Here is a 23,927-nt window from a genome sequence, read left to right on the forward strand (position 1 = left end):
TTGTTCTTGACAAATGATTGTTCTCTCAACAGTTGTCTGGGTAGTTGAAGTCCCCCATCATCATAGATTCTTGTGTTTTGGATGATTTTGTAGTTGCTTTTTTTAAAAAAAAGCCTCATCCACTTTTTCTTCCTGTTTTGTGATATATATTAGACCCCATGGTTTTTACTTTTTATCCTTATCCAGAGACTTTCAACAAGTCTGCCTCCCTCTTCTATCTCAACCTCAGTGCAAGTGTGTACATCTTTGATATACAAGGCAACACCTGTCTGCCCTTCCTGATCAAGTTGTTCCTTTCTATACCGGTATTCCACTCATGAATTATCCCCCAAATTTCTGTGATGCAATTATGTTGTCATTATTATTCATTAGTATTTCTAGGTCTTCCTATTTATTCCCCATATATCTTGCATTAATATACAGACCTCTAAGATGTTCATTAGGTTTCCCCTCTATATTCCCTCTTGTCTCTCCTTTGTTCCTGTTATGATTGCCCAGATTCTGACCGATCACCTAGGTCTCCATGTTTTAGACTTACTTGTGGGTTTTTGTCTCCTGCTCCCATTGAACTTAGTTTTAAAACCAACCTCACTTGGTTAGCCAGTCTGTATCAAAAGATAGTCTTCTCCTTCCTTGATAGGTGGACCCTATCTCTGCTCAGCAGTCCTTCTTGGCACAGCATTCCATTGATAAAGACGCCAAAGCTGTCCTGATGACACCATCACCTCAGCCATCCATTCTCCTCCAGGATGTGCCTGTCTGCTCAGGCCTCTACCCTTGACTGGAGGGATTGATGAGAACACTACCTGCCCTCAACTGCATCACCTACACTGTGAGAGTGCTATAGATGCTTCTGATCTGGGCAGGGTCATACCTCACAGTATCATTATTAATACATCAGTATACTACTCAGAAATGACCTACTTTTACAATATTATACAGGCCTGAATTAGAGGGGAGTGGTTCTGTGATAGTAAGATCTGTTCTAACACAGGTAGTATGGCCATATTTACTGACTGCACAGTAACTCACAGGGTCATAACTTTTGATGTTAAGGCAGCTGACAGAAATGGAATTAACATATGTCTCATGAAGGCAGATTACATCTTAGAATATCAGGTTTGGAAGGGACCTCAGGAGGTCATCTTGTCCAATCCCCTGCTCAAAGCAGGGCCAATCCCCAATTTTTGCCCCAGATCCCTAAATGGCCCCCTCAAGGATTGAACTCACAACCCTGGGTTTAGCAGGCCAATGCTCAAACCACTGAGCTATCCCTCTTTGTCGGGTTTAGAGGCAAGAGGTTGGAGCATTTGGTAGCTGAGACACCTTCAGCATTTAGCTGAAAGATTGAAAGGGTTGGACAAATGTACAAGGTTTCTTGACCATAGTTAAGATCACTGAGATTGCTTGAAAGTCTGTGCTGGCCAGGATCCGAAGGATTTGGCCTGCTAGTTCCATCTTTGGTTTTCCCTGCTGAAGCAAGGTACTTATGGGGTTTACATTGGGATCACAGTTGGATTAAACCTCGTGTGAACATCAATAAGCAATACTAATGCAATGTGGGTCAAGAACCAATTTTTCTAATATTCATCAAATGTAGTAAAGAATAAACTTGATTGTATGCTACAATACAATAATCAATAATTATGTTAATTTGATAAATAGTATTCAGCATGATATGAATATAAAATACATTTTCCATGGAATATTGCAAAATTATTTAATTATGTATTTGATTATAAGTATTTGGCCTATTACAAAAAAATAGGCAGCAGAACCTGGACCTTGATGTATTCAATGATTTTCCTCAGTGTGTATATAGGTCCCAATCCTGCAAAGATGTAAGCATGTGTTTAAAAAACTGTCATCACATTGAAGTTGTGTACATAATGTACATAATTTATATAGTGGAGTAGCAAGTTAAGCCATTAAAATACATGAACCAATAAATAAAACTATGTACAAAATATGTAGCCCTGTGCAACTTGACATTCAAATATAAAATTTCATATACTTGCCCTAAACATGCTTGGATAATCCTGCCTTCCCAACCTCTGTAGTAATTCTTATGAGGTAATCACAGATTGTAAAAGGAAGGATTGTTTTCCTCCGGTTAAAATGACAGTAATAGTCCTGGCAACAACAAAGAAACAAATACCTAAAAACTAGGTCTGAGGCAGGTAATATTTTTTATGGCTAGATAAACATTAAATGTAAGAGCCTTGGAGAATAATATTTCCTCCTAACTCCATTTGTTTCCTTGCTGCAGTGGGAAACTTTCTACTACCAGAAGTGAAGGAACTTGAAATGCAGCCTTGCATAGCACTAGCCATGCACAGAAGAAAAAGGGCATTACTATGCAGTATCCAGTAAAAAATTTCAATAAGACCACTGTTATGGATTCTTATTTTCTTGATTTGAATCATGCTTCTGCATAAGCACTTTGAGTAAGACAAAGGTGAGCAGAAAAAGGCACGTAAGCCTCACTGACCTGTTCAGATGAATACACGTGATGCAAACCTACAGTAAAATATGGCCAGATTAAAAATAAGCCAGTTGGCAGGAATGATTTTTTTCTCCCAGAATAAAAACAAACACTTTTTCATTAGCAATAAAAAAGATGCCATATTAACAGAAGTGTTCTGTCTAGGACATGTGTTTAGTTGTTGGTAACTATTTTGAGCAACTTGGCATTTAATTTTTTTTGCTACAGACTGTTTCTCATTTCTGACATGTATGAAAGAAACTAAATTATAAAATTATTTTGCAAGTACATTATTTTAACTTTACAATCATGATTCATTTTTTTCTGTCTATTCATAATAGTGTCACACAGTACTTTAAATTATTTAGGTAGTTTTTTCATTGTGGTGATGGTGGTGGGCAAAATAATGATACTGTGGATTTGGGTAAACAGATATTCTGGAAATATTTGAATATTGGGCCACAGACAAAAACATCAAAATTTTTAGAGCTCTGATTAGAAAAATATTACAACAGGTAACTCTAATTTAAAACCATATCCACACATAGTTGGATCTTGCTTCAAGTCAAGAACTAGTTTATCATGAAAGTTGCTATCAGTTTGCACAAGAAAAGTCCAACCTCTGAAATTTCTGAGGGCACGGTGAAGTTCACTGACTAATTCAAAGAACAGGGAGAAAATAATGAAAGCATCTTGAAATGACATAATATAACTGGAAGATATGACATGCTGATTTTTTCATAACTCAGGTGCAGCATCTCAACAGCACAGAAGAGAACTGATTAGCATTTAAAATTAACTTACTTGGGTGGGCATCAATCAATTCTATACCTCTCAAAACTGAATGAATAAATTCCAATTCCTCTATTTATTCTCTATAATTTCCTCTGTTATTCATCCTTCAAAGGTATTGAACAACTTTGTCTTTTATTTTAACTTTGTGATTAATAATCTATAATGTGAGTATTTGAACTGTGTTAGTTTAGTTTGTGTTTGGTCAGGTAAACGTTGTATGGGTTCTGTTCCCTACATGGATGATCATATAAGCACTTCTGATTCAAATGTAAAAGTTAGTTTCCATGGAAAAGAAAACCCTTTCTGTATGTCACTGAAATGTCCTTCCATTGACATTTGTGCCAGTAAAACTTTTTAATCAATACGTTCGTATTAAGTTTGTGAACATGGCCATGGCAAATTAATTGAAAAAAACTCAAATATTTGTGGAAAGTATTTTTTGGCAGTGTTTGAGCAACTCCAATAGTCAGTGTCTTTGTGTATTGCTCAAGAATGAAACTGTCTTCTGTTGTACTAACTCTTTCAAACACTTCTTGAAAGAGGTTGAAGATGGGGTTGGGGGAACAGTGAAGTGGCCCCAACTGACCCAGATCTCATAAGGTGCCCTAGTGTTGTTTGTGAATGCTAATTCCTTTTTATACTTTGTGTCATGCCTCTTCCTCCCTTGCTGCTGGTTTGAGACAAATTGAGACTATTGGTCCTTACTGGATGGAAGATATAATGCCCAGAGAAATTGGTTACCTGGGAAAAGAAAAGTGAAGAAAAGTCAATAATATTAGTGTGTTCAATTTTTGACCTCGCTGACTTAGTGATGCCAATCAAGCTGATTGGCACATGTCAAAACCAGTAGTAGGACCCAGAAGTGTTCATTCAAAACAACATGATAATTTTGACTTAGTATCCAACATGCACTAGGGGATTCTTGTAAATGACAGGAAATTATTCTTGAACTAACTACGGTAAATAATTCCATGTGTGTGCGGGGGGAGGGGGGAATGTCGCCTCTGATTGCATGTTTGAATGTGGTCTTATAAAATTTTTAATAATAATAATTTGAACTTCCATAGCACCTTTCATCTGAGGATCTCAAAGTACTTAAATATCTTCCAAGTGTACAGGTCTCATATTCCCTGTGAGATAGGTAAAGATTATATAGGGATCATTTGGGGGGGAGGGATAGCTCAGTGGTTTGAGCACTAGCCTGCTAAAGCCAGGGTTGCAAGTTCAATCTTGAGGGGGCCATTTAGGGATCTGGGGCAAAAATTGGGGATTGGTTCTGCTTTGAGCAGGGGGTTGGGCTAGATGACCTCCTGAGGTCCCTTCCAACCCTGATATTCTGTGATCCACCACTGCAATGCTACCACCTGTTCAGTGGAAAGCAGTGGCTATTTAGCATCACTGTACAATAGTTTAAGAAATAGATTTTTTTTAACACATAACTGGCTAGTCAGAATGCATTTCCTTAGATAATTCTTACTCTTATAAAAAGTGCAGCTAATGGATTATGCTGAAGATCAGGCCTTTCTGTATTATATTAAATGTGAGGCCATTCTGCTTTCACAAAGAATGAGTTAGGTGAGTCCACTGGAAATGGAATCAGTGTAGCTGTCATAAGGCAAAACCAGTCAAGTGTAAGATTTGAATGTTCTTGTCTGTGTCAATATTATCCTGAGCAGTCTATGTCTAAATACTATAATTGTACGTTGAACGTTCCCTAAACTGAAAATTTCATTATATCCTGAGAACTATTTACACATGAAACAACTTAAATCAGGGGGTTTTTTTGTTTTGTTTTTTTATGTTAAGATAGTTTTAACTTAGTGTTTGCTTTGAATCGCTCTCTGATAATACAGTGCTACAATAATATTAATCTTCCTAAAGGTATTATTCCATGCAAATAATTGCTGTTTCATTCGGAGCCTGCACCTAAGAGTTAAGCACTATTTGATGGTATGTATTTCAGCTTATTATTAAAACTGCAGTTTTTAATTAAAAGGTAACATAGGGCAATGATTATTTTCCCAGAGTACATACTAATGGGATTTTAGTTTTTAGTTTACCGTCTTTTACTCTTATTACTTTACCACAACATCTTGGTAGGGTGACCATATTTCCCAAAGGGAAAATGGGAAACCCCCAGACCCCCTTCGGCCTATGGCTGTCGCTGGAACCCTGCCTCCCCCCGTGTGAGGCTGTCATCTCCGCTTGCTGTCCTCCGCCCCCTGCACATTCCTCCGCACCCCACTTTTTGATAAAAGTGGGCAATTGTCCCATTTGCTCTTGCCAACTGAGCAAGTCGGAAAGAGTAAATGGGACAAGTGCCCATTTTTGCACACCAAAAAAAATAATGGTCAGAATGGTTGGGACAGAGCTTAAAAAAGAGACTGTCCTGGCCAAAATGGGACGTGTGGTCACCCTACATTTTGGAAACATTTTTACTGATTCCTTTTAGTATTAATACAGAACCAAAAAAGTATTGAAATTAGAGATATAATCTTTTCTATTTTCTATATGAAGAAAATTCAAAGTCACCTTTTCCCTAATTCATACTGCAGTAATATCAGCTTTACATTTTCATCTGAGAGATTTAAGTGGGTGTTTCACATTAGCCAGAGGGAACAACTTGTTTGTTATCAGGCAGATTGAATTTTGCTCTTCATCAAAATGCTTCACAACCAGATTTTATCTGTCTATTCTAGGCATGGGTAAGAAAAGTGACACCCACACTCTGCTAAAATTCTTGAGAGAATTTTATGATATTTAATCTTTTTTTTTAACCTAAAGGTTATTCTGTGTTACACCGTGAGACAAAAATATCTTTGTTTGGTAATGAAATCCAGGTAGTTAGTTAGTAATACACTGAAGACTAGAGGATTTTAAGGTGCACCTAATATTTAATTACAGAAAATTATATAAGTATTATGACTGAGGGATAGTTTATTAATAGGTCTAAATGGTGTGGGAGCATTACTGTACTTTTAAAATTATTTTTTTTACCTGCAAAATACACTGCTGTGACTCTCTGGGAGTCCCTCATTGCCAACTGGCAGAAACCCCTGCCCCCCCCCCCCTCAATAACTCACACCAGACTTGATACTCATTGCCCCAACATATTGTTGTCCTAATGCATTTCAAAGGGATTATATAAGCTATCGTATGTAAACTGCTGACATGCTAGTCCCAAAAGTCATTGTGTGATGTGTGAACAGGTTGTGTACAAAGTTATACATGTGCTCTGGAAATATGTTCTTAAAATGTGTTTTCAGATGCAATGTGTGAACCCAGCCTGCCTTAGAAAAAGGAATGTGCATTTCCCTGTCTGACTGGCTTGGCTAGGGATGGAGGACAATTCAAGTGCAATTACATATAAGGGAAACATAGCCATCAAGCTAAACAAACTGGGGAGATAATTTAACAGTCACACCAGAGGACAGAATCTGCACCCCTCCCTGGCTCTTGAGGCAGAGATAATAGACTGGATAATATGAGAGTAAAAAAGACCTTTTAGTTGTCTATCACTGAGGGGACATAGGATAAAGCACCCTTCGAAGCTGTGAAAGTTAGATCCCCTAGTCTGGAGGGCGAGGGATGCTGGTAATTTGATGCAAGTATGAAATGTAAGTAGGCTAAGATTGTAACGTGCTAAAATTAAGTTTTAGTCGCTAGAAAATGTTTTATTTTGTTTGTAACCATCCTTATGTCTGCTCTTGCTTAGTTTCACCTGAATCTCTCTTCTTCTTCTTCTTCTTCTTGCTTTATAACAAAGCCATCCCAGTGCTGTGTATTGAAGTGAAGCGTGGGTCTTCAGCTAACTTAACACATGGATGTGTGCTCTGTCTCTTTGGAGGCAAAGAACATAATTTCTGTGTATGTCCCGTGAGAGGGACTAGATACTGCAGGGAGATGATTCTGGGGAACTCAGGAACTGGGGTTTACTAATTTGTTACTTGCAAAGCAAGGTTTAGACTGGCAGAGTCTTGAAGAGTTTGCTGGCCAGGCAGATATGCTGGTGTGTCAGAAAACTGACACAAAATTTAGCAGAAGCAAAGCTCTTGCTATTTTTAAGGCAGAGTAGTAACTCAATAGCTCACAGTTCTGGGTATCCTGGGCACAACACCATAACTGCTGCTGCACTATAAGCTTATTGTATTTATCAGATGGAACATTATTTCAGATCTAATGTAGTCTGACTCCCAGCTGAACTGGACCTACTGTGTCTGATCCTGTGAAGTGTTTGGTATCCTCAACTCTCTTTGGTTTCAGGAGTTGAACCACACAAGTAAAAAAAAAGCTGATCAGAAAAACTTTGGCACTATTTTCCATAGGAAAGAGGTTGAAAATATGGTTGAAATCAAAACACTTTGTGAAATCTTCAAGAAAATTTTGTTTTAGAGAAAAGTCAGAAAAAAATTGACAATGTTGAAACATCCCATTTCAACATTTTCTGAATAATTTTTTTTATTTGAAAAGACATTTCATTTTGAAACTTTGTTTTGGATTATAATATAAATTTCTAAGAAATATCAAAGCAAAACATTTCAGTTGGTCTGAAATGAATATTTTTCTGAATTTTCTTTTGTAAAGGATTTAGCAATTTTTTTATTTTATTCTAAACTGGAATTAACACATTTTGAAGTCTCTAAATCCCTTGTGAAATGGAGTGTCTGTCCTCCATTCAGTCTTACTTAGCAACACTCAAGGAGGACTGGGTCTTTGTACCAGGGTGGTTTGCGCTTTTAAGAGCCTTCACTGTTCAATTATAAGACCCAGCTGTGAAGGGACAGGCGATTCCTATAAAGTGCAGAGAGAGCTCAATTGAAGAGGAGAGTTATAGAAAGAAAAGGTTGGTATGGGGGAAGAGATCCAGAGGAAAGGTTTCTAGGCGCCTACAGTCTGATTTGGTCAGGGGAGTAACTTTGTTGTTTTATGAATTTTATATTTGAAGCATAAAACTGTTTCCTGAAGGAAAGACTTGAACAGACTTTTGGATATGGTGTTAGTCCTTCCTGGGCTGGGGAGACAGGCCAGAAGCCTACATATGGTGGATAATGTAGGCAGGTGATTGATCTCTGAAACTGAGGAGAAATTGAAGCAACAACAGAAAAGACCAGACAAAAGTCTTACTGGTTGGGTTTCTTCTCTCTTACTTTTTAGGGAAAAGACAAAGGGAAGGGATGGAAGTCACTTCCATCTGCTGGTCAAACTGCAGCAGCAGACATGGGTGCTTCTCCTACAGAGTCAACAGGAGCAGCAGGAGGCAGAGTGTGCTAATCAATAGCAGTGACACAAGGCCCAACACCAGCAACAGGAGAGTTTTCTGAAAAACCTAGTGGTGAAGTGGGCTCTTGGGAGTCTTAGTGAACCTGGAGAGGGTAGCTCAGGCCTAGTTCAGGGTTGTCAAATTTGGGACCAGAAGATGATGCTGAGGCCTTTCTCCACCTCTTTGAGTGAGTGACCAGTGCTGCCAGCTTGACTTGGGTAGAACTATTTTTCATCGGAGTGGCTCAGGCAGCACACCGATCCTTGAGCAGCAAGCAGTGTGGCTCTATGCTGAGGTAAAAGCTGTCATTTTAGACACAACTGGGACTGATTCCAGAGACACATCACCACCAGTTCTGGGTAGAACCATTTCCATGGCGAGCATACCAATATCTAGTAGCCCAGCAGGATCTCACTATGCATTCGTTATGCCCAGCTCTGTGGAGAGAGTGGTAGTCCTGGAACAATTCTTGCTGGTCCTGCATGTGGGAGCCCAAAACCTAGGAAAGGCATTTTTTGGCCATCTGTTGGTGAGAGCGTGGAAGCTGAGGAAGCTAAGCAGTGTGCCAGACCAAGACTGTATTATTGCAAAAGGCAAGAAAAAGAAGAAAAGTCCTGTCTGAGGAGACAGTGGGGAGGCTGTCAAGGAGAGTCAGTCCTGGGTAGCCCCAGACATAGGGTTTCATAAGAGTTACCCCCAATCACTCCTGCAACCTAGGGATGTTTCCCTGGGCATTGCCAGGAAATCATGGTGGTACGTTTCCAATGCATCAAACCTGGGCACGCTGAGAGAGTGCCCATTAATGGAAAGCAACTATGTGGCATTCTATTTTAGTCAAATGGGGAGGCTGGGGTCCCCTCCTAAGAGACTATCCGCTTAAAAACTGCATGTAAGGCATGTCAGCCTGTGACAGAAAGACACTTCAGAGGGGTGCTGCAGATGTGGGATGGTGAGACGTATATTAAAGGCAAACCCTTTTGATGATTGGGACCTTGGAAGTAAGTGAGTGGCGCTGTGAATGAATAGGAATGGTCTCCAGGATAGAATCAAAGTGGAGAAGAAGCATGTATACTCCATTAACACGAGTGTGTGAGCCCCAGGCACCTGAAGTGCAGCAGGAGGGGAAAGGGAATCAGTCCCAGCTCAGGGATATTGAGGAAGGGTTTGACCCCTTGAGCAATATACCCACAGAGGTGGAGTGCAGGGCAAATATTGCAGTAGTAGCAGCAGCTGCTACAGCTACCCCACAGACTGCTCCAGGAGTGAATAAGAGAGAGCTGCAGGAGAAGGTTTGTGTGGCTGATGAGAATAGGGTGGAGGTTTTTGCCCAACCTAGCAGCCCTCAGACTCGTATGGCAAAATGCTTGTGGGAACAGGAGTTGGATGCATCCCAGGCTGAGTTGTGTGTCACAGAACAGAACCTTGAATTTGAGACTGAATGGTATATGGTGGGAACTCAGACATTGGCCCACAGGGAAACGCAGAGTGTGTTGGCAACTTCAGCCCTCCCCTCATCATTATACATGAGAGCAACTGGCAGAAGAATATTGGGGAACTCTGATGGGGGAAGAGCCATCTACTCTTGATTGTCAATAAGCTTGAAGAGGAACTGGGGCATCTGGATGCACAGACCCCAAGGCAGAAAACATGTGTCTTTGTCCACTGACCTGTTCAGTATAAACATGTTTAAAATCTTTTCTGATTTAGTGTTACAGCGACTGAGTATACCAGTATATATTTCACAATATATACTTTATATTTAAAAAGATTTTTGTGTTAGCCTTTCCATTATTCTTTTCTAGATTACATTCTGCGTGCTACACATTCTCTGAGGTACCCTGGGATAGAATTACAGAATTGTAAAAGAACTCACCAAAACACAGTTTCAGGAGTAAATCTAAGAGCAGATAATATCCCTCCAAACCCTTCATACTGGAATTTTAGCAACTGGATCTACCTAAACACTCCATCTTGGCTTGCTAGCAACTGGTTTACTGGTGCCAAGACTCCTCAATTGTACACAGGGATATGGAAGCTTTCTCAATACGACTCCTTCTACTTGTCTGCTCTTTTTCAGTGATGTTTTAGCTCTATTTGTATTGTACTCCCATACTATTGCTCTCACTGAGGTTAGAGGAGATGAAAATAGGGATCATGAATTGCCAATTTTTCCGAGTCAAAATGGTGCAACTAGTTACTAAATGATCAATTTAGTGAGGAATAGGAAAATAACTTCTAAATTTCAGCAGGTGCATTGAGTGGTATTAATAATCCTTTGCTAATGTGAACAATTACGTTTGATTGCCTTTTGTATCTCCAGTTGCCTACTTCAGATTAATAAACCATATTGTGTTTTTTTCCATTAAGCAACATGGGTATATAATACATTTTAAATCATCCTCCTTTGAGCTAATTAAGCAGCAAGACGTACCAATTGGTGTAATATTGAAATGCCCTTAGCTTTATCAAGAGTTAAGGAAAAATTCTGCTACCAGTTTTCAGCTCTGATATTCTGCTCTCTTTTGGATGTTGTTCAGTCAGTTCTGAATAGGCTACTCAAAGCCCTCCGCCCCACAAAGTGATAGAGACTATATTTTGTCATCAAAAGGTTTTTTTTCTTTAGTAACATACATAAAAAAGTATGATTTATTAATCCAAAATAGTCATCTGCAGATACATTAAAAGACAATCAATGTAAGTGTTCAGCTCAGAAAAGGTTTATCAGCTTTTGCTAATAATACTGAGTGCCCAAGATGAAACTCAGAAATTATTTTCCTCTTCACTGGATTTAATAATTTTTAAACCTCTCTCCTAATTGTTACTCAAATAATATTTCCTGACTCACAAGCCTTATCATTCTTTATCTATCACGGTACTTGATTTTATTTTAGAATCTTGTACAGTTTGCTTAATGTTGGTGGCATTTAATACGAAGTAATATAGATTATCCTAGATCTGTTTGCTAGATAATTTCTCTCTATCATTTAGTCTCCCCACAACTCTCCCTGTTGTTTTTTTTCAGATCATTTCTTCTTTCTGTATTTTTCTTCTCAAAGAGATTTCTGAATATGATTTGCCTGAAACCTGCAGTAGCTACGTTGTATTACTTGAGCCTTTTTTTATTTACTTTCAAGTAAAGGCTTTTTTTCAGAGAACAAAGGATATGTCAGTGAAAAGCACCCACTGTTTAGAGTGTAATCCATAAAGAGTAGTCCCAAGCAATAATAAGAAAGTGCTACAGTCAAAATTGCATGTGATCTGAGTTCATGGCATCTGAATACAGTCCATTGCAAGTAGCATGTAGTAGATATCTCTTTCATATTTTATTTTTATTTTATATTATTAGCACACTACAGAAAGTCTGATGCCAAAATCTTGGGGAAATATTTTTTTTCCCTTCCGTTGAATTGTACTCTTTGGGCCTGCCTTAACAAAAAATATCCTGCAGAATTCAATAGGAAGTAAACCAATAGAGTTAAATAAAAATGTAATGGGTTTCTATAGAAATACCTCTGAAATCTAAATATTTTAATAGAGAATGGTATCTTTTCTTTAGAGATTTTTGAAGCCCTCTATGGCAAGAATTCAGTTTTTTCTACTGAAGTCTATAGAACTTCATTAATCTTGTAATTAGCTTTAAATTACATATGTATAGGATGTGTAAGAAATGTGATGTTAACCAGAATATTGGTACTATGCGGTAACAAAATCAGCATAGTATTTTAAAATTGCTATTTTGTTTAAAGTATAATATAGTAAAGTTTCATTTTAAAACCGATAATATATCAGATATGCACAGTTAAGACAACAGTGGTAATTTGTGAATAATATTGGAGTTCTTTTGAATTACGACTGATGTCTTCTCTGCCTCTTAATTTAAAGACATGGTGTAAGAGGGAACTGAATTATTTAAATGTATCTATGAAAGAATACAGGGGATTAATTTCGACAGGAGTCTAAAAATTAAAATTCATAATGTCCAATTATAACATAAATATTATTTGGAACACCCTCTTGGACTAGTTTTACAAGCTTTTTCTAAAGGTTTGCTGATTTTCACCACTAGATGGTATTGCAGTTAATATAAAATTGGGGAGATGATTCAGCTCTCTACTATCTTCAGCCACTTGATGGCATCTTTCTATTGTTTTCAAGAGGAGGTTTTTCTAAAAAGAAGCTGACCTACACAACATATTCCTTTAATGCTTCATTGCCTTCAGTGTATCTTCTGCTAAAAGCCTTTTTTCTAAATGCAGGCAAATACTAATGTGTTACATGGATGGCTCTGTGTTAGTTTTTTAATGAAGGCTGAAAACTAAGATGACTTATAGAGGACAAACACTTCAGTTACATAACTGCCTTATTTAAATTGAGGCTTCTTTCAATGTGATAGAAGGTTAGAGGAACTGTAACCTACAGGATCCTTTAAATCTGTGGTAGATCAGAGAAACATCAAAGAAGAAAATGTCATTTTTAAGGTTATAAAAGGAAGTGTTTGCATGGCTTATTGTGGTGATATTTGTGCTCAGTATGACATTAAAAAGCAGCTGCGTACACGGTAGCTGTGTATTTACCCAACATGTTTAGTAGAATAAAATCCCTTTGAATATCCCAGTACCTATATAATTAAACGTGTATAGATTATTTTCAGAGACGGTATCACCTCGCAATACATAATATAACATTAAGGATTTGGAGTGTCATCACATCAGAAACAGGCATCATATGTGCTTGTTTAAAAAAACAAATTCAGATGTTTTGAATTTGAATGGTCCCCCTCTTTTTATAATCTGCTTTCAGATTGTTACCCAAATCTTCAGTAAAAGGATTTATTTGAATGTATGATTATATTGTTAGAATTTTCTGCTAGAGGTAAACTGGTGTGGGTGCCAAGAGGGGGAGATCAAGTGTTGCTAGTACCCTGTCATACTCCTCACAAGCCATCGGTGGAGTCCTGTATTAACCCTTTATCCTACCACTCACAGCTACTCTGGTGTAGGGGAGGCAGGAGTCTATTCCTTGCATTCCTCATTTGGGGGAATGAATCTGGAAGGATTGTCAGGAGGGAGGTGGGGAGAGATCCTGGCAGACATGGTTGTTGGAAGCATTGAGGGCCTGGGGTGCTTGGTGTGGGGGAACCTAGGATAGCCTTTCTTCTCCTCCTTTCCCTATAACCTTCGCAGAACTGTCCACTTGTCTTGTCCTCTTCTGTCCTCTGCCCCACAAACTTCTCTGTCTGCATTCTGTCTCTGCCAGTTGCTCACTTCATTTTATCAGCTGCTGTCCATGTCAGCTCAGCCTCCTGCCTGGGAGTTTTCACTCTAGCTTGGCACCAGCAAAGGGAACACAGGGGTGAGGTAAAAAGGTTGATTGACTGCCTGTAACCTGCCCCATACTGGCCCCTGACAATCTAGGGATGGGCTGTCTCTTCCTGCCTGAAGCCCAGCTGAACGCATGACATCTCAGCTGGGCTGTGGGCAGGCATGACAGCGCTGCCAACTGTGTGTCAGGTGAGATGAATGGCAGTTGGCAGCCCTGACAGTCACAAGCAAAGCCCATCTGTGTTGGGGTGGGAGGGCGGGAGGAGGGTTGGGGTTTAATCACATTTCCTCATTACTTCACAATGAGGAACATGTTACATTCGTGTGCTGTGATCCCACACCTCACTAAGCTGTTCTGTGTTCAGCTGCAGACTTTTATGTTCTTAGAGCCAAATCCTTACTGCTGTTCATGGCCCAAGCAGCCAAGCTGGGTGGAAGGGAGGTGTGCTAGGACCCTTGCAGAAGGGATCCTTTCCTTCTCCTGGCTGTGCTGTTGATCAGCAGCATTTCCTTTCTGTCCCCTACAGAGGAGGGAATTGGACAGTGTATCCAGCTCAATCCCATCTCCTATTGTACAGGGCACAGCAAGTCCCCATCCATCTGTATTTCATGGTGTACAAGAGGGGTTGCATCCTCTACATGGGTATCTCCAGACTTGGCTCTTTCATTGAATCTTCACTTGTTCTGCTTCACACTGTGCCCTCCATTCCTCCTGAAGGGATCGCTAGCAGGATCAATTCCTTAATATTGATTTACAGGTGTGTGATTTACAGAAATGTCAATGAGCCAATTTCTACTGTATTTGATCCGTTGTTCAATTATCCAAAGTGCAAATGAAACCAGTGAGCATTATAGACTCCTTTTATCCAGGTACATGTATTAAACATTAATTACTGCATGATAAATCATAGCCACTCCGGAAGCCACTGGAGGGACAAAAAACCTTTTATGTCTTGGTCTATGTGCATATCTGTTTTTATAAATAACAAAACCTCCTACACATTGCAGAGGTGCAGAATTCCATGCAACTCCAAAAAATGCAGTACTTTCTGTTTAGAGGCTTCAATTTATCTGTGGTTATTGTTATGCTTTTTGGGGGGTACCCAGGGCTGTGAGCCACTTGTGAGAGCACTTGTTCTTACCATGAGGAAGCGTTGACTGTGCCTGGGCTCACTGACTGCGCCAGCCCCAGGCACCAGAAGCGCTCTGCTCTCCCTCTGCAGGCAAGCAGTAAGTACCCTACACCCCCGAGCCCTTAGAGTCTCCAGCCCCTGATCCACTGGGCTCTTACAGAATTCACCCATCTGCTATTCCCAAAGGAACACTATACACCAGCTTACCAGTTTCACCTCCATATCGTCGCTCCACTCAACTCACAGCAGTTAGATTTGTTGAGTGAAAACACGTAGAAGTAGAATTAATGGAAACAAATGGTTACACAAAAACGATTATAAAATGATTTCTAGAGCCTAAACACAATTAACACAACATTCTCCTGTCTCGTAACGGGTAGCTCACCCAAAATTTCTTTCCCATCATTAAATAGCTAGGCAGTCTGTGATCCTCTTGTCATAAAACAAGCCAGTTGGAAGATTTCCCCCTAGGTGAAGGATACCTTGGTTTACCTCTAAACCCCCATATGTAGTTACAACCATTAATTGTCTTAATTTGTAAGCAGGTTATCCCTTGCTTCTTGTTTTTTTATTTTTTTTTCTTATACGGTTTCTCCCCAGGAGACTTTGCAATCACTTAATAAGCGTTTTGCTCAGACTGTACATGGGTGCCAATTGTGCAACATATAATAAGTTACATTTAGTCAGACAAGTAGATAAGCATCTCCTGCCTGAAACAAACTGTCACCTTTGGTAACCAGCCCCAAATCACAGACTTTAAGAACATAATTTTCAGTATATGTACATAACTCTTTACATATTATCCATACATATGTTTCACAATGATGATGATCAGTGTGACACAAGCTTTCAGAAGAGACCTTACATGACATCCGTTGAAGTATTGTGGAGAGCCCAGACCCAGGGGATCCCTATAACCCTTATAACCCTTATGCCCTCTGATAGTTGGCACCAAGAAGTCCTGGGATCACAGTTATACATGAGGGTTCTTCATGTTATGTCATTTAGTTCAGTATGCTTTAGAAGTAAAATATAAAATCTGATTCAGTGGTGGGATTCACATATGTATTTCTTTTATTATGCACATTAAAATCATCCTGCTCTATTTATTCATGAATAGGGCCCTACCAATTTCATGGCCGTGAAAAACATGTCACAGACCATGAAATAAGCCCTTCCCTGTGAAATCTGATCTCCTCGAAATCAGCTGGGCTGGGGAGGGACAGGATTTGTCTTTCCCCTGCACGGCTGTTATGTGGGAAGTTCAGATCCACCTCCACAGGCAGTGCAGAAGTGAGAGTGGGGAGCTCCCAGCAGCACTGAAGAGCTAGGACCTACCTCTACCTCTGGGACACTCCTCCAGCTGCAGGAAATTCCGCAGCTGCTGCCTTCAGAACGCAGCTCTGAAGGCAGCACAGAAATGAGTATGACAATCCTGCAACCCCCTACAACAGCTTTGGGACACCCCCTCCCCCGCCCAACGATCCCCTTTTGGATCAGGACCCCCACAATTACAACACCACAAAATTTTAGAAGTAAATATCTGAAATCATGAAATTGACCAATTTTAAGACCCTGTGGCCTTCAAATTGACCAAAGTGAACCATGAATTTGGTAGGGCCTTACTCATGAATCAATATAAGCTGAGCGAAAGAAAAAAAAATAACTTCAAACCCTTAAAAGAGAGGTGGGTTTGAAGTGAAGGACATACAGAAACTGAGTGGCAGCTATAAGCTGTCTGTGAAACACTGGATCCCCTCTGTGCTGGCTACTGGTGTCAATGTTCTAAACCATATCAGCATAGCATTAAGGCACCCAACATTATAAGGAAGGCGGTGAGAGCCCCTGTCTGCTCTGGGTGATTTCCCGCCCCCCACCCAGGCCCTGAAAAAAATCACAGTTCACTACCTATAAAATACAAATGAAATGTATCCCTACGCTTAATACAAAGAAGCACATCTTTGGATGTGTTTGGATAGTTTAAATATCTTGTACTCTGAGGAATAACATTACGTTTTAATTGAATATGTTTCTGAAGAAAGTGTTTCAATAGGTTTACTCTGTATTAATTAACAGATCAAGTACTATAGCAGATTAAACCAACAGGGTAAGAAGTCATTCATCCTTATGGTGACAATGTCAGGTTTGGACTGTACCAAGTTGATCCATTTTAATAATTGTAATAATGCTAAACACACCCAGTGCTTTAGATCTTCAAATAGCTGGACAAACAGTAATCAGTCTAATCTAATACTGCAGCTACTTGGGGATTTGGGGTTGGGTTTTTTTTTTATTTGAAGCTTGACTGGTTTTTATTATGCAGTGTTTCATGCTGAGTCCTCTTAGGTTTCTCCTGTGGGGTGGGAGGAGGCTTTCTCCACATGCCCACCAGGTACCCCATGCAGCTGCAGCTTTTGGGGGGCAGGCGGGGGCTGTAGCTGGACAGATATATGAGAGGCCAAGTTGGATGCCCCTGGCTGTTGAATCACAGTGCTTTTGTTCTCCCCATTACTTCTTCCTTGTTTGACCATCACCTCTTTATTATCTGTATTGTAGAAGCATGTAGAGATCCTAGCCCCACTATGCTAGGTGCTCTGCAAACACATGAACAAAAAGACAATCATTGCCCCAAAGAGCTTACAACTAAAATATGCTTCACTCAACCTCCACGAATGGTTGCAGCTGCAAGATCTCACAGTTCAGGTACACTTTTCAATAGCTGCCACAACCTTCTTGTTTCCTACCACACTGATTCCTCTTAAGTACCAATAATTCCAAACCCATAATTTTTATTCAAAAATTAAAAATATCAAGACCAAAAGGGTTAATTGGGTACAAATAGGCTAATCCACACTAACAATATGTTGAATAGATCTTGTCATTTTAAAAAAATTCCTATGAAACACTTTTTCATCAGAATTTGCTGATTAGTTGAAATGAAAACATTTTGTGGAGACAGTTTGATTCTGATGAAGTTCTGATGGAACCCAGGCCAGAGTGAAACAGGTCATTGCCTCCATAAAGGATTCCATTGGAAACCTGCTAGGTTTCCTGACATCTCACATGCTCAGCTCTTTGGCAGCTTACCTGGCAGACTGCTGGGAACACCAGAGCATCCAAAATCCACAGTTTTGGTAGAATCCTCCAGGCAGACTGTCTCAAAGCTGCGGCCCCATTCCCTTTTGCGGAGCATTTCAAAATATTTGCTTTTTAATTTTGTTCTGATTCAAAATTAATTTCAAAATATCAAAATCCTCCATGAAACAGAATGAGTTTCTCCAACCAGCTTGAATGTTGTTTTTTTGTTTTTGTTTTTTGAACAAAGTACAGCAGTAATAGCAACTCAGACATTCAGGGTAAAATACTGGCCCCACTGAATTCAATGGTAACATTCTAATTGACTTCAATGGGCCAAAATTTCACCCTTGATATTTTATATCTACCAGATAGTGAATAAACTGTTCAGCACAGTAGAAAACCATGAGTTTGGGCCTCAAACCTACTCTGGATTTGGCCCTCGTGTAAGCGGGGGAATAGTCCCACTATTGTGGGGAACTTTCCTGGCTTCTGCACTACCCCGGTGAAGTGGGCTAGCGAAAGGATCTAAGACCTCGCTCCCACTTCCTTTACCCAGTGGCCTCCCTGCCCTTGACGACTCCCCTTCCACTCTCCTGTCTGGCAGAGTCCTCGTAACCCCAACAAGGCTGGGCCCAGGATTCCTGGGGGGCTCGACCCCCCAACCTTGCTGTGGTCACCAAGACAGGGGCTACGGTGTCCCCACTCCGGGATACTCTCTCTGCACTGGGCACTTCTCTGACTCACTGATCATTACATAAATTTGAAGCAAATGCAAGTTGTTTAATCAACAATTAATTTTAAAAAGAATAAGGAAAAATGGGAAAGGTTAAAGGAAACACATCAACCGGCTCTGTGGCAGGGAACATCACAAACAGTGTCTCTGGAATGTCAGGGCAGTTCACAGTCTGTTCCTTGTAAGTCCCAGGCCTTCTTCTCAGGCCCTGGCTGTGCTGCAGGGATGCTGTGGGTTGGACACTTGCTCTGGTGGTGGCCACACACTCTCACGCTCTAAGTGGTAGGACTCGTCTTCCCAGTGTCGCCCCTGCCCTGTCAGGGTTATGATCCAAGCCTGGCCTGCAGAGCCTCCTGGCTGAGGCGTCTCCCTGTGCTGGGCCTGCTGTCCAGGGTCCCCCCTCGCTCTCCTCAGCTGCTCACTGCACCCAGCTCTCTGCTCCAGCCCCAGCTGCACCACTCTGTCTGCGCTGCTGCTGCTCTGCCTCCAGCTGCCTGGGCTGCTTCTTTGGCCCCTCTGCCTCTGGTTGCTACAGCTCTGCTCCCAGGACAGGTCTCGTCTGCAGGCTGCTTCTGTGACTCTGCTCCCAGCACTGACCTGCTTCCGGGGCTGCTTTTCTGGCCCCTCTGGCTCTGGTTGCTGCAACTCTCCTCCCAGGACAAATCTACTCTCTCTGGGCTGTGCCTCTGGCTTTGGGGTTGCAGCTCTGCTCCCAGGACAGGGTCTGCTCTCTCTGGGCTGCTTTTCTATTCCTTCTGGATCTGGCACAGCTCTGCTCCCCAGCTCGGCCCCACTCTGTCTGACCCAGGCAAATGCAGCTCACACAAAGGACGGGACCTCCCTGGCCTCCTGACTCCCTGATTAGCCTGCCCGCCCTGTCATTCAGGCTGACCTGGAGTATTGGCCTCTCCCCATTGTTCCTGGGGACTATCAGTCTCAGGGTCCTGGTCTCCCGTAGACCCTTCCCCTTTTAGTACTGGGAGCTAGCCAACCAAAACACCCACACTGAATGTTCGGAAGGGAGCAACAGTCCCCTTACACTCGGTTACTTCCCATTTGTCAATGAACAAGATTCTTTGCTGTCCAAAATTTCTTTGCAACTAGTTTCTGGTCTGGTCTGGAGAGTAATTCAAAGTTACAAAATAATAAAAAATATATACAAAACTCTTAATTAAAAAAAAGCAGCATTTTTAAAAATGGATTTTTTTTTCAGACCCTAAATCTCTATATAGCAAACTTGTATATTAAAAACACACCCTTATTTGTATTGCATCAAAAAACTCTAGGTAAATTGAATCTGGTTCCACTGCAATGCAGGGCCAGTAAGCATAAGAAACATTAACACAATCTGACTAGTGAAAGGATGAATAATAAGAAATGTATAAAGAAAAAAACTGAACATTTATCTTTGATTTAGACCAGTGAATTTACATTTTTTAAAGGAAATCTAGGTCAATAATTACATTTTGTTTTACACACATATATCAACCTTTTGTTCAAGAAATCACTTTATTCTAGCAGGGTTGTTTTCTGTAACTAGTATTGTCAATTATTACAGTGATGTTTGGCAAGTCTCCCATATGACTGCACCAAACCAACATCACGCTGAACATACTGTATTGCCCTACTGCAGTAAACTGCTGCATACTGCAGAGATAAGGAGCTTTCAAGTCACATTTACTGTTCTGCCATATTCTTGTGCACTAATGCTTAACAAAGCACTCAGAATATGTCACATTTGATCTGATCTGATAGTATTTAAGTTTTTTAGCCCTGAAAGCATTAAACTTTCCTCCTGTCAGCTATAAAACCTACTTCCGGGTTGTAAGCGACAGGGTTGCTGCCTTCTCACTGTCACCCAAAAGGGGTTTTTTGGCATGCACACAGATCAGAATGCAGATTTATTGGCAGTTAGTGTTTGGTGACGGTATTTATATTTTTAAAAAAATTCTTAGAAACACTTTTTCATTGGAATTTGCTGATTAGTCGAAATGAAAACATTTTGTGGAAACAATTTGGTTCTGGTGGAATCTAGGCCGGAGTCCAACAGATTCATAATGTAAAAATGGTTCTTATATGATACCATATCAAAGTGTTTGTGGCCTGGTATATTGTGGTATATTCAAAAATGAAATTTCATATTTGCTAAGCCCTATCCAATGATAGAATAAAAGGGTTTTTAAAAAATTTGCATGGGAGGATACTTTTTTTTAATTTCCGCTCCTGTTTTAGGATACAATCAAACTTATAAATGAATACCCAATGGAGTTAAAAAAAAAAGTTTAAAGATAGTTTGTTTCCACTATTTATTCACACATGGCATGTTATGTGTTTGTGTACACCTTTTCAATAAATACCAGACAACAGAACAACACCTTTCAAATGAATGACTCTTGAAACTTCTATGTAGTGGGTATTATGACTAAATCTGCAAGGTGTCCCCAGCTAATGTCAGTTACTCAGTTATAAATACAATGAAATCAATTTTTAAGCGAAGATCTATGAAAGACTTAAATATACTAGTCACTGATCCATCTAACATGTACATGTGCTTATGCATGTGAATAGTCCTATTGAAGTCAAAGGGATTATGCAGATTCATAAAGTTATTCACATGCATAAGTATTTGCAGGATTAGGGCCTAAGACTGGCAGTTCTCAGGGTACCCTGGGCGTGTCACCTTGTTACCTTCCTTCCCCCAGCAAGATGGAGACTTGTTTGTGCTTAACTGAGTGTCAGCTCCCTGACACCATCAACCTATAAGTCACACAAACAATCTCGTCTGAGCTATGGCAGCCCTTATTTTTGCCTTGTAGGTCAACAATAGTTGTACCCTAGCCTGTAAGTCCCTTTGTGTTTCCCTGTAGCATACAGCCCCTTATCCGCCGTATGCTCACAGAAATACCAAGTCTGCTGTCCCCAAGGGAACAGTGTACATACCAACTTGCATGATTTAACTCAGGATCAGCACCTAGCTTAATATCACTTAGCTATATTTATAGTGAAATCAAAGATAAGTTACCAAAAAAATCGAGAAAGAGTGAGTAAGGATAATGGAAACAAAAGGTTACATATAAAACAAAATCATCACTTTTCTAGAAATTATACTTTAACTGGTTAACATTCTGTCTAAAGAAGTTTTATCTCACCCAAAGTCTTCTGCATCATTGCCAGCCAAGGCTGGTTGTGATCCTGTTTTTTCATGAATGTAAACAAACTGCCTATTTACTTCTTAGGTCCAGGATGATGAAGGTATCTTCTTTGTTTTCCAGATATAGTCCAGCAAACCTTTGAAGTTTATATCCAGATAAGGTTCTATATCTGTTAGTTCCTTTCTGAAATTCTTACAGTCCTTCATCTGCCTCAGCTTAGATGGCCGATGGGAGACCCATTGTGACTGTGACAATGCTTAATTTACATTTCAAAAGAGAGACCAGTGAATAAACTTCCCATGTTCGACAAAACTTGATTATCACCTCTGCCTTTATATAGAATTTAAAACATTTTCAGTATGTGTATATAACTCCTTACATAGTATCTGAACATACATTGCCCAACAATATTAAGGACCAGCGTGACTCAAGTTTTTCATTTAAGACCTCATATGACATTCTTTGGTGAACTAGATTGTACATACCAGAAGCAGGACATTCACATGCGGAAGTATTTGCAAGATAAGGATCTAAAACTGTGAATGTCCTCAACAGATGAAATGATTGGTGTTACTATTTGATGATGATGCTTTATTAATTGTATTTGTGTAGTAGTGCCCGAAGTTCCAAAGTCAGAATTAGGGCCTCAATATGCTAGGCTCTGTACAATTACATAGAAAGGCATAATCCCTGTCCAGAAGAATTTATACTCTAACTTTGGAGACCTTGTTGTAGTGAACTGTACAGTCTATGCAAAACCACAGATGCCTTGAACAGCTGATTTTTAGAAAATCATGGAATCTATATTGACTCTTAATATATTATCCTTTATAGTTTTTTCTCTTTTTTTTTTTTAGTAATGACATGTATCAATCGCATATATTTCTACCATATCTAAAGTAATCACTGTATTATGCATTGTGGTACAGTATTGGAAAGGTGGAGTTTGATGCTTCTAGGATATGCATTGAAGTTTTCATTTCAGTATTGGTAACTGTCAGGAAAAGCTTTCAAAGCCAATGTCGGGATTATTTCACATACGCTGTTTTGAATAGTAGCTCTCATGAGACTGGGTAAACGTCTGTTTCAATTGAGCATTTAGCTTGCTGATTCCTTAATTTAACTGCAGTGCAGGTTTTATGCATTTATAATGTAGTTAAAAATAGAGGCATGAAGAGTAATGTTTTAAGGATGATATATACGTACATGCATACAAACACATCTCAACTATAGAATGTCAGAAATAGATATTGTTGATAGGGGGTTGGTTGTTTTTTTGTTTTGTTTTTTGTTTTTTAAATACCACTAGAAAAATCTCAGATTTTGAAATTAAAGCAAAAGAATGAATTGAAACTAAAGGTATACTGTCAAAATACATTATCCTGTCTTATCTATTTATAAAAATATACTGACGTTAGAAATAATGCATTTCCACCTAAAACAAATGCTACAAGTGCTCTTTTTAAAAATATCAAAATAAAAATATCTGTGCCCATAGACTAGCTATCATGAGCAATGCAATAACAAGACAGTGTGGGCACATATGGTGAAATTCACGCACAGGCATAGGGCTCACAGAAGCCCTATGCTGTGGACTTAACTAGTATATAGGACCAGCTGGGGGACGCCGGGATGCAGAAATGGTAGAATTGTCAATAATAATAGAAGAGATAAAATAGTTAGATAAATATTTCTGTTCTGTATTTGGGGAAAAAGCCAGCTGATGTAGTTATACCGTATGATGATATACTTTCCATTCCATAAATATGATTGATAGAGAGCAGTGTGCATGTAATAAACTTAAACTTAAATCTGACATGTTGATTCTGAAACTGGAATGATACAAAATCATCATGGCACACATTAAATGGTTTAAAATCAGGTTAAATTAGAGGTCTCAAAGTGTAATAATTGGACAGGTGTGTTTCTAGTGAAGTCCTGCAGGGGCAGGTTCTTGACCTTACACTATT

General features: G+C 39.8%; 1 protein-coding gene across 4 annotated transcripts in view; it reads left to right on the forward strand.

Annotated features, from left to right (window-relative positions):
- TRPM3 (transient receptor potential cation channel subfamily M member 3) overlaps positions 1–23,927 on the forward strand; it is a 612,909-nt gene that overhangs the window by 119,168 nt on the left and 469,814 nt on the right. The window lies entirely within an intron of this gene.

The sequence above is a fragment of the Eretmochelys imbricata genome, chromosome 5 (genome assembly GCF_965152235.1).
Source record: "Eretmochelys imbricata isolate rEreImb1 chromosome 5, rEreImb1.hap1, whole genome shotgun sequence".
Taxonomy (NCBI): Eukaryota; Metazoa; Chordata; order Testudines; family Cheloniidae; genus Eretmochelys; species Eretmochelys imbricata.